We start from the raw sequence: 12,647 nt of genomic DNA, 5'->3' as shown, positions 1-12,647 counted from the left end.
GACAGCAGCCTAATATTTCTGCTCCTGATCAAACTACAAAAAACAATAAATAATTCCCTGCTCTTCACTGAATAACATTTTTGCAACTTTAATAAGGATTAATTATTTTATTTGTACAGTGAAGATTATTTGCAGTGTTATTTTACATTTGATTACTTAATTACATTTCTGAGAACTAGGCCTACTGTTAGATCTCTCTCTCTCTCTAACGTGAAAAGTGAAACCCCATAATCCGACCTTTATTTTGTTAAGCCTTTCTCTGCAAGCATGTCAAAAACTAAACCAATCAGATTTCGCTCTCCTTCTGACGTAGGAAGGGGATCTGATTATAATAAGACTTAACACTTAATTTAATGAACTCTTAAAACTAAAAATATATATATATTATTTGAGCTGCAAAATTGTTTAAATCTGTGTTTAACAGCATTACAGGGATGACAGTGTTACAGTGTCATGGTAAAAGGTAACTGTACACACAAAAGGCAAGTAAGTGATCTTTTCACACTAAAAACATTGTAACATGAATGTCCATATCTTGCAGCTATAATATTGAAGATGCCTACAGTTTTAATGATATGACATGCTCTTGCTGTTTTAGTCACAAAAGTGGACAAAACTTCTATCACACGCACGCAAGTTAATACATTCACATCAGATTATGGACTTTATCTTATCAGAACTTACGGAAGACTGTGGCAGTGAGCAGTCAGTATACAAACACCCACAAATAAAGCCATAAATTATACTGAAAACAGTTGCGTCAAAAAAATGTTTTTGTCAATATGTATATAGCAAACCAGCTACATTAAAGACTTTATACTTCAAATAATGCATGACTATTGCAAAGACCCGCATGGTTGGAATACACTATGAAGATCTATAAGAATCAGTGACAGAATTCCTGCCACATCAAACACTGCTCTACTGAACTCAGACTTCGTTTCCAGGTATCACTGGTAGATGACAGTAAACTGAGCACGCTAGGGCAAGTCAATCCTTCACCAGATACTAGTCTCGGTAACTTCTCACTGAGACGAATGTGACGAAATGGCAACTTGAAACTCAACAGCACTGGCCCAAGCGAGGAACTGGACATTAAGTAGCCCAAACCAGAGGGCTTTTGGTGTCAATGATCACTGAACGCATGTAACACCAGACAACATCCAGGTACCGTGGGACTTGTTTATGAAAACAACACTGGCTGCATCACTGCAGAAAATGTGACCGTCATTCCCGCTGTGACGTGTCATTGAATTTAAACAAACACCTTTTTGATTTAGCAGTAACTTAAGAACAAAAACTGGCTGGTTGTTTACGACTTTTGCTTTCCAGTCCGTTTCTTAAACAGAGTGTGTGTATGTGAGCAGATTCTGTGCAAGGTCAAGCAGCTTCGCTGTGGTGAATTGTGATGAAAAGGTCTGATCTGAACTCGTCTGGAGAGGCTGCCATTGATGCAACTGAACTCAACCAATTCTCATGTGTCTCATTAAACCACTTAAAGTGAAAATTGGTCTCCTACTATTATGAGAATCATTCAGCAGAGTTGCAGAAGCAGCGGAAAGGCAATGCTTACTAAATACTGTGCATACTATCCATACTGCCTAATATATTTTCTACTATTTTATATTCCAATATATTATATTTATATTTCAATAATCAGTTTGCACATGGTAGCAAGTAATGCCCATTTATCATTTTTAAAAATAAAAAAGTGGCTAGTTTGTAATGTGTGTAAATAGGTCTTAACTGTCAGTAGTCTAGTCAAATAATGAGTGAATTAAATCACACTGGGAATGAAATGTGCATTCTGTCATACAGTGTGTGCATATTGTGCTCTGCCAAAATATGTAGGCTAGTCCTTTCATACAGAAAATGTAAAAACTGTGCACAGTATATACTGCAAAAACAATAGTACACTGTAATAACCTAAAACTTCATGTAATTACACATTTGACATACTGGAAGTTGAATTGTTTTTATAATGAACTAACATCCCCATAATTCCCTGTGACACCTCACACTTGATGTTTCTTCTAAGTTTTTATTTGTCTATTAGTGTTGTTAAATTAATGTTTATTGCATTATTATGTGTTATCATGATGTTGGTTTTTATGTGTGCACCTTATTAGTATTTACCTGAACATACGGAACAGCAACTTTTGATGAACTACATGTGCTTTCTCTTTACCCCGTTTTGTTATAGTGGTTTTTAGTGTTAGTTACAAGACATATTTAGTAGTTCATTTTTTTATTTTTTTTATTACAATTTTAAATAGTAAAATATTTGTACACTGTATTTTTTACGGTAACCACAGCTGTGATTTTTTTTTTTTTTCACAGTGTATGCTATTCCAAACATAGCCTAAAGGCTACCGCACACTACAATATAATCAATCAGGGTGATTTTGGGTCCGATTCTCCCCTTCCAAAAATCCTAGGTAAAGTCCTGATTATCTTGATGGCTCTACAGATTATCTTATCAGTTTTCCTGTGGTGCGATGTGTTAGGAGTGACTGAATCTGCTCGGAAGAACGTTTTTCTTTATTTTCAGCAAATTTTCTGTTAAAAGCAGTCCAAACATTATTATGGCATTTCTTCTTGTCCATCTGTTTGTTTACTCTAAAGTTATGTTTCAATATGATAGATTTTGCTAACTTTCCCGTGTTCACAGTCAGGACTCTACGTAGCCCCTAAAGGGACGACATGGTGAAGAAAAAACTAATGACATAGGAGGAAAAATTAACTGGCTATGCTTTTGCGTTAGGGCTGGACGATTTTGGCTAAAATCATAATCGCGATTAATCGAACAAGTTACCTCGATTACGATTATTGAACGATTATTTACAATAAATTATTTCTCATGTGTCACTGGCAAGGCTTATACTGTAAATATTCACGGTTATTTTTTTAATGAAAGAATGCACAATCCTATCTTTGTGATTAAAATGTCCCCAAACTGGCATCAATCCCGGGTCGTGTTTGCGTTCACACAGAAGGTGTTTGTTCTGGCAATTTCCCGGGATCAACGCGCTGTGTGAAAGGGGCTCATGTTGCTTCAATGTCGCAGACTGGACGGGGCGGAGTTACGTGAATACACACGCGGTAATATGTTTTAAGGGGAAAGTACATTAACACACAGTGGGCGGAAATATTAATAGGATTAAAAAACCGAAATAACCGACATGGTAAAACTACATCGGTTATAGGCTCTGAATTTCGGTTTCGATTATTTTTCGATTAATCATCCAGCCCTATTTTGCGTTCTCTTCGCAAATGTTTTGCGTTCCTCCCAGAAACTTTGCCAGGGATCAACATAAGCAATGGCCCGATGGCCCGGGGCCAGTAAAAGAGTATGTCGGGCTAGTTGATTGGCCAGTCACTGGCCCGTGCGGGCCAGTGACTGGCCATCAGCAAAACAAACAGCAAACGACATACAGTGGCGCGAAGAGTGTCAATGGTACTTCAGGTTATTTATAACGTGTTAAAATGTCAAAGAACTACGAGGCTGATACAAGAAAGAGGACATTCCTAGTAGGGCTGGGCAGTGAATCGAGTTTGTACAGTATATCGTTTTTTTTTTTAAACGATATGGAATGAGGCAATACCGTTTATATCGATACAGTAGTTTGATACGAGCACATCTGAAAAATAGCGGAGTACCGCAGTGTGAGCTCCTGCAGTGAAAGAACATAGTAGAATTTGTCCTAAACATGACACAAGCTTATATTAATATTAAGCGCTTCAAAATAACTGGTAAGATATAGTTAACAAGTTTGGATGCTCTGACAGATACTGTTGATGACTGACAGGTGCGCTGTTTAATGCGTATGAGACGTGGTGCTTTCCTCAGTGCTTAACTTACATTTCACAGGTATATTCTCCATCTGTAAATGTTAGAAAGTCAAACAAATGTGTCCATTTCACTGTCAGGAGAGGACGAGCTTCTGCAAGTGAATCTCCGCTAAAATTCAAGCTTCCATTAATGAGCGCCGCCGCGCGCATGCGAGCCAAACAGACGAGCACAATAGAAAAGTAGCGCAATAATTCTGACTAAAATATTTGTTTTTGGATACAATAAATGTGTCATATGTGGAATTTTAAACCCCAGAGGTATGTTTTTTATGAAAGTGAGCATTATAATGGGGTAATCAAATGCAGTCTAATATAATTAGTAAATGCCTTTAGTCGTTTTAAAAACAAAAGCAATTTTTTTGTTTTTAGATTGTAATGTTACAATGTTAGAATGTAATGTGATTTTAACCACCTTTTTGCACATAATATATTGCATAGCCTACATTACATTCCCTATATTTGTTTCCATATCCTTCAATATCAACATTGTTTGGAAATCATTGAGCAGGATGTGAAATATTTTTTTTTTTTAAATAAATAAAGATTTTCTTTATCCAAATAGAAAAACGTAGAAAGTACCGAGATATATATCGTATATCGCCATTTAACCAAAAAATACAGAGATATGATTTTTTGGCCATTTCGCCCAGTCCTAATTCCTAGTGTCATGGAAAACACAGTACACCTGGGTGGAGAAGGGCGATGAGGGCATGTACGGTTTCATTTGCCGGAAATTTCCAACAAAAGCCGACCAAAATGCATAACCGGCTTGCCCGACGGGCTATCTAAAAACAGTGTAATCAAATTCCCCCCTAAACTTCTGCCTAGTCCCCCTAAAAATGTGTGATTAAGTGTAAGTTGGACAAATTCGTGTTCGCTTCAGTCTTGTTATAATCAGATTCAGCGCGTTCTTCATTTTTTCTTCATTGACAGTTTTTTAGGTCATAAATGTTAAATGAATGACAAAAATAATCAGGCAGACTAATATACTTTTGTCTAATTTCGGCATTTTGAAGTGAAAATATAGCCAATGTAACATTACTCATCACTCATGTAAAGTAATAATTAGTTTACTGTCATTGTGAGGTGACAAGAAAAATTAATCCTAATGTATACAATAAATACAATTTAATGGAAAAGTGCTTTTCCTTCTATTTCTTTCAGGGCCAGTAAAAATATAGAAGGGGCCAGTAAAACTCTGATCTACTGGCCCTGGGGGCCAGTGGGGATTTTTTTTTATGTTGAGCCCTGACTTTGCATTCACTCTCGCCTCGTAAGAAAAAAAGATTTGCGAGTGAAAACAAAGTTTTTGCGAGTTTCTCGGGGAAACGTAACACATTTGCGAGAGAACGCAAAAGCAATGACTTCTTGTTTTTCCTTCCATCTCATATTTTCTTTCCACCACCATGTCCCTTAAGTGTTCCGTAGAACTCTAGTTGTTTGTGAATGGAATATGTCAGTGTGTGGTGTGCTGTCCTGGTCACACCACGGCACTCCGAACACTTTAGGAACAAAACATGTTTACTCACCCTCATATGGAAGCATATGCGATATTCAATTTGAAATGTAATATGCAAAATGATAATGCAATATGTAAAATGACAATGCAAAATGTAAAATGACAATGCAATATGTAAAATGACAATGCAATATGTAAATTGGCAATGCATTTCTGTATTTAAAAGTACATTTTCTATTACATTTGTGCAATGTTTGGTGCAAAATGATAATTCAATTATATAATTAACATTTTCCATTTCATACACTAGTTGTAATATGTAAATTGAATACATATTTTAACGCTTTATACGTTGCAAAATTAAAATTAAAATGTATTTAAGAAATTATTAGATCTGTTTAACATGTTCAAGCAAAAACGGTAGCAAAATTATCATTAAATTTTTTTTTTCTTAATTGCATTTACACTCACAGTTAAGACAATTGCGATTGCATTTTCATTAAATGTCCCGCAATGAATGTAGCAAAATTCAATGTGCAAATTGAAAATGCATTCCGATCCGATCACATCCCCCCCCCTGTCAATCACTGCGTGAAGTTGGCCCCGCCCCCACCCAATGCAAAACGTCGGCAAAATAAGCATATTACATATTACATTTCAAAATTGAATATTGCTACTCATATGCTTCTATACACTCAAGCCATCCTAGGTGAATATGACTTTCTTCTTTCAGACGAATACAATCGGACTTATATTAAAAAGTGTCCTGGTTCTTCCAAGCTTTATAAATGCAGTGAAAGGAGGACGACATTTTGAAGCCCAATAAAGTGCATCCATCCGTCATAAAAGAACTCCACACGGCACCAGGGGGTTAATAAAGGCCTTCTGAAGCAAAGCGATGCATTTTAGTAAGAAAAATATACATATTTAAAACTTCATTAGCTATGATAACTAGCTTCCGACAGACGGCCGTACGCATCATTTTCTGGCGAAAGAGTAACCCCAGACCTGACGCACGACGTATTGACGAATGAGGAAGGTAGAAGAAAGAGCAAAACAAAACACCGGTAACGAATTAGCCTAGATGTCCAAAACGAGAAATTTTAAAGAGAAATGTCTGAGGATTTTGATAGAAGAGATTATAAGAGGAGCTTGAGTGTTTTGTCCAGCGTTATTTATTTGAACTGGGAGACGCATCAGAGCTTACGCTACTCCTACATCGCATCAGGGGTTACTCTTTTGGCCTAAGACGACATGCGTAGGCCATCTGACGGAAACTAGTTATTTTAGTTTTTAATATGGACATTTTTCTTACAAAAACCCCATCGCTTTGCTTCAGAAGGCCTTTATTAACCTCCTGGAGTCGTATGGATTACTTTTATGACGGATGGATGGACTTTAAAGTCAGAACTGCCATTCATTACCATTATAAAGCTTGGAAAAGATTTTTTTTTATACAATTCCGATTATGTTAATCTGAAAGAAGATATACACATAGGATCGCTTGATGGTGATGAGTAAATCATGGGATAATTTTCATTTTTGGGTGAACTATCCCTTTAAGTGTCTTTGGGTGGATGACAATACAACGTTACAATGCAATGCAATACATTAACTATATATATATATATATATATATATATATAGAGAGAGAGAGAGAGAGAGAGAGAGAGAGAGAGAGAGAGAGAGAGAGAGAGAGAGAGAGAGAGAGAGAGAGAGAGAGAGAGAGAAGTGTATTTAAAATGCTAACTTTTAACAATGCTTTCAAATTTTTCCTATTTCATTTATAATAATTTAGCTGTTCACTTAAATAGTCCTGTATAGTGAGACAAAACAGATTTAAAAGAAAGAAAGAAAAATATCCCATGTAGTCCCTTAACTAATACAAGCTCATAAAAACTATTACAAGAATTGTACACGAATTAGAAAATAATGGTTGTAGACGCCGTATAACACGTCACACTGCTGTCACTGCGTGACATGTCAACTAACCCCGTACAGCTGGAAAAGCATAGTTCTTCGTACTAACTTCATAAAAGCTGGCACAACTAATGAAGTTAGAATCCCCAGTTATACAATCAACATGTTAAAGCAGCAGGTTAGCCCTGGGGATAAATTAGCCTGGATTGAAGGAAACTAGTTAGTTTAGCAGCTCTTATCTTGACTCGAGTAAGATGGCTGGACCCATGTGAAAACAAAACAACTTTCTGCCACCAAACGTCGGTGTGACGTTTACTAAACAACGTCGTCCACACTTTTTCTCAACTGAAACTAACATCGACAAACAAACTTATTTTATTACCAATATAGATATTTTTCACGTTACTTCCTCGTTGTCCTTTAAGGTCCCGTATGAAATGTAATACTTTCGTTTATTCTAATGGTGAGGGAGTTATGTCATTAGTTAAAGACCTCAATCAAATTAAAGACGTAAAGCCGCGGATTTGATATATGCGCGCTCAGACTTTATACCAATCTGTCATTAGAATGTTTCAATGTTACTCTTCTCACAGTTCACACTCACACAGGCTGCAACTATCGCCACTTTCAAATGCAAACCAAAACAACACTTGTTTTTCACTTCAAACATCAAAATAGCGCGCATTTTACCCAAACACAACTAAAACATTAACATGTAAACAAATAATCACGGCAGAAAGCGTATGTAATGATGAAAGAGTAGCGAATGCTTACGGAATTGATGCAATTCTTTTTTCCTTTCCAGCTTCCAGCCAACTTAATTCAGAATGTAATCCAAAAAGAAACTTTTCCCAAAGCTCTCATGTGGATTACGCGTTTGGTACGATATTTCAGGTCGAAACATTCCTCATTTGGGTGAAAGAAGCATAGTTTTCCTCGATTATATGAATTTTAAAGTTGTAGCGTTTACTCCATCATGGTGGCCATGTTTAAGAGAGACCGAAACACTGCCTGTCACGGCAACGGACAAATAGACCCACTTTAACGTTTAAGACAGTGTTACCGTTTTAAACTGCACACAACTCGTACAGAACATATATAAACCGAATATATGAGGTGTGATGTGCCAAAGATGTAAGTTATTTCTGTTAAAAACTTCATGGAGGTATTTTTTAAAAGTCTCACTGACCCTGCGGAGTGATACACTAGGACATACTCAAGGTAAAAAGTCTTCTCAGTCGTCAGCGGTGGGCGGTAAAACGCGGAAGTAGATTCTGGAAATGAGCTGGATCGAGTCCATGTCGCCTATCAGCATAGAAAATGCAGTTAATTCACTCAGACCCTCTGACCATTTCCTATCGCAAAAACAAATATTTTCAGTTCTGAATTAACATTTCTTAAATGCCTAAAAATTGTGCATTTTAGAACATCACAAAATACCAAATGTTAGAACTAATAATGTGTAATCTAGTGTTTTTTGTTGTTGTTGTTGTTTTTAAGTAAACCGTGTACTTTCTCTTTGTTTATAGGCTACATATGTCGTGTAAATTGCTTTAAATTACAGTTGCATTCTTGACTTTGACATAGAGGCAGTGTTTTTCTAATTTCCTTTAATCTCTATCACCCACTATTACACTACATGTGCTATAAACTATTCTAAATGCAAACTGTAAGTGAATAATAACAAACAAAAAAGATAAATAAAATTAAATAATATTAAAGGGGAAAGGGAAAAACAAGACATTTAAATGGAGATTCCACATATTTATTTTGACTTGGTAATGTAAATGCAGTAATAATCATAAACAGCTTTTTTCTCTCTTTTTTCTGCTTTTTCTTGTTTATAATGAACATAATAAGCTAATCCATGCATGCTGGCATTTTTTTCGTTTATACTTTCATTATAATTAAAGAATATTCTTTGCAGAAATGGAGACAAATTCAACAGATAAATGCACAGTATTCCATTTACAAATCAGATGATAATTTGTACTCAAAGTTTAAACGTTCGGTGAACTACAGAAAATACAACCCAAGTTAAAGGAATAAAATACATAAAAGCAGTGTTTTATAAGTACATCAGTAATTCTCTGTTCTTTTCTCCTGATAAAAAAAAGAGGCTCATTAAAGGTCAAGGATTCTAGGGAAGATGTCCAAAGCAGTGCAGGTGCGAGAGGAAATGAGCTCCTTTGCCTGAAAGAAGCACCAGTGTTTGAAAGACAGTGTCTCAATGATGCTTTCATCACTCTGCTTCAACACGTTTCCTCTTTCCCGCTCACTGAATGATCCATGCTGTGTGTGTGAGAGAGACCTAGCGCATGGGACTGGTTGAACAAGTAATACAATTTATTATTTTCAGTAACAAACACTTCAGGGATTTTTAAGCGGTACACTTACGACACTGAATCTTTATAGATGAACATTTTCTGCCCCTAAAATGTCATTTAAAAAAGTAAAAAATTAAGTAAAAGAACGATAACTACACTATCTATATATAGAAGTCCTTAAAAACTTCACAACATTTTTGATAACTTCACAAATGATAACAAGGACTATTTTGCGCATTTTGGCTGTAGACTTGGAAAAAAAACTTTAAAAAACACCTACCACTATTTAGGATAAATAATGACATTGGGGGTTGCTGCCTAAAATAAACCGAAACATATTGAATATGGCAAAATATGGAAAGGGTCAGGGCTACTAAATGAATAGCAATAGCCAAAGACAATAATCCAATCAATTCTTGAGGGACAAAATCAAGTCTCGCCCCACATTTTTCTTGTTAAAAAAGCTGTTTCACTTTGGATGTCACAATACGAAAGAAAAGATGATCATAACTTGTTTCATGCAGACTTTAATTACACTTAATCAACTTAAATCAGCAAAAACTGCAGAAAAAAACAGCAATCAGGCCCTTTGCTTTTTCTACACTATTAAAACATCACAAAAACATAGTCAATGTTTTTGTAATGTCAACCTATTCTCCATTTTTGTCAATTTAAGCCAATTTGATGCTGAATAAAGTGTTGCTCCTCAGTTTTTTCTAAGTGAAACGACAACTCATTTCTGGCCTAATTATTATTTTTTGTTAGCTGATGAAGTACTAAAGCTAAATGTAAATTGTGTGCTATTCGCTCGGTTCAGAGACTTCTTTTTAATGCACTGGTTAATGAGAGGATGTACATGGCCTCAGTTAAATGAGATACTTGTCTCATAATTGGTAGGAAAGTATGTGAAGAGGAAAATAAACAGTTTAGGAGAGAACTTTCTTTTTAATCTACCACAAAGATCATTGAATGACATGAAATGAATAGGTGAATAAATCATTATTTTTGTTGTTTTTTTGCACAAAAAAAACTATTCTCGACGCTTGATAAACTTGCGGTTGAGCCACTGTAGTCACTTGGACTATTATAACAATGTTTTTACTAACTTTTCTGGGCCGCAGATGCAATCGCCTATGAAGGAGTGAGACAGCTCTCAGATTTCATCAAAAATATCTTAATTTGATGAACGAAAGTCTTACGAGGTTGGAACAACATGAGGGTGAGTAATTACTGACAGAATTTTCATTTTTGGGTGAACTTTTTGGTCAATCGGATCACAAGTAGACAAGGGAGACATTCCCATTTACGCCTCTTTTGTCCACTTTCAACCCCTTCTGTCCTGATTTATTCGTGGGGAGGGTCTACTTCGAATGCTGTGAGTACGTGTTAGAAATCAGGAATGAAATGAAAATTGAAACACTGCAACGTGCAAAACATAATGGAGGATTAGCGCTTTCTGTATCATAGGGCCTCTCAAATAAAATTCATTAAGGATTGGCTCGACCCGCACTCTAGGGTTCCTTGGAGAGAGATAGAGGAGAGCTTAGCAGGCAAACACAGGTTACAACATATACTGTTCTCTGGGCTAAACAACAAGCAATGTATGCAAGCTTTCGGTCCAATCACGACCAACAAAATAGTCAATTTTAAACTTATGGACAAATGTATTCATTATTCGCATATTTGGCACACCCATTCGGTATAATAATAATATCCGTTTAGGAGGTACACCATTTTTCTCTAGAGACTGGATACAGAAGGGCATTTATACATTGAAAGATAGGTCCTAAACGCATGTTAAGCTTTCAAGAACTGTGTGAGCGGTATGGAACAGAACCCTCTTCTCTGTTTTTATATTTGCGCCTTAGGTCAGCCATGAAGGCCTGCGGTGAAACACTTCTCACACACCCGATTAGTGATTGGTTTGAGTTGTCCTCTTCTAGTCAGTTCACTTCATGGATGTATGGTAAGGCCTTAGAGTCTACAGCAAATCGCCTAGCTATACAGCACGCATGGGAAATAGACTGTGAACAAGAGGAGGGTGTCACGGACTGGGGAGGAGTATGGCAGAACATTTTTACTTCATAGGAATCCTAATCACCAACTGATTCATTATAACTTCTGTCAGAGAACTTATTGGACCCCACATTTAAAATACATCGTATTGACTCCTCCTTCAGTCCCTTTTGTGATAAATGTATGTTGTCTAATCGAAAATCATTGAATATCCGATACCGGTGATCCCCATTATTCCTGAATGATGATTCTCAGCTTGATTTCTCTAAACTGCATAAAATTGTCTGGCTGGCCGGTTTAACGTCTGCAAAAAAAGCTGATAGCTCAACACTGGCTCCTACCCCATACCCTGGATATATTCAAGTGGTTGATTCAACTTCGGGACCTTATAATGTTAGAAATATCCACAGCTCGGGTGAACTCGGCACAAATCTCAACATTAAAAATCTGGACTAAATCTTCTGAGAAGGTCTCAAAGTATATTGTGCAAAGCAATGACCAGGACTTTTATCCCACATGTTTTTTTTATGTTTTATCATTCCTGTGGCTGTTTTTCTGTTGACTTATCTATCCATTATGTACCCCACTGTAAAGAGACCACGGGGTGGGGCTGGGTGGGGTGGGAGGGATTGGTAGGTGGGTAGTTAATTTCATCCATGTTCTCATTCAGGGTTAGGGTTAGTTAGGAAAGGAAAGTCGGAGGTCTTAGGAAAGTAGGTATTTTGTGGCTGTTCGAATGCATTCGACAACATGAGCGTCTACATTACGTCAGTACGGATGCGCCAAATGTGTTTTTGGATACCTCTGGAAGTGGTCGAAAATGGACAAGCTTAAAACGTTTTAGACCCTGCTTTCACCTGTATTTAGTATCGTCCACTTGTGATCCGATCAACCAAAACGTATCTTAATACCAGGTTGTAAACAAGGGTGTTGCTATGCAGCACTTTGTAACTAAATTGGGTTGCTGGGGTGGTTTCTGAATGGCTGCTTGGAAGCTGCATGATTTGAGATATTAATAGAAAAGGCCCACAAAGTTTAACACTTAAAGTCACCATGAAATCAAAATTGACAAT

The 12,647-nt window shown here is 36.6% G+C and overlaps 1 protein-coding gene across 4 annotated transcripts in view; it reads right to left on the bottom strand.

Annotated features, from left to right (window-relative positions):
• Positions 1–8,247, bottom strand: part of kmt2ca (lysine (K)-specific methyltransferase 2Ca) — a 164,280-nt gene extending 156,033 nt beyond the window's left edge. For all 4 annotated transcript variants that reach the window (XM_077244240.1, XM_077244241.1, XM_077244243.1 and 1 more), the window contains exon 1: positions 8,006–8,247. The gene's annotated coding sequence lies outside the window, so the exon portion shown is untranslated. The remainder of the gene's footprint in view (positions 1–8,005) is intronic.
• Between the last annotated feature and the right edge of the window lie 4,400 nt (positions 8,248–12,647).

Source organism: Siphateles boraxobius, unplaced genomic scaffold (genome assembly GCF_051911475.1).
Source record: "Siphateles boraxobius isolate OS27281-9 unplaced genomic scaffold, OSU_SipBor_1 26, whole genome shotgun sequence".
NCBI classification, from domain to species: Eukaryota; Metazoa; Chordata; class Actinopteri; order Cypriniformes; family Leuciscidae; genus Siphateles; species Siphateles boraxobius.
This window is presented reverse-complemented; position numbering and strand designations above follow the sequence as displayed.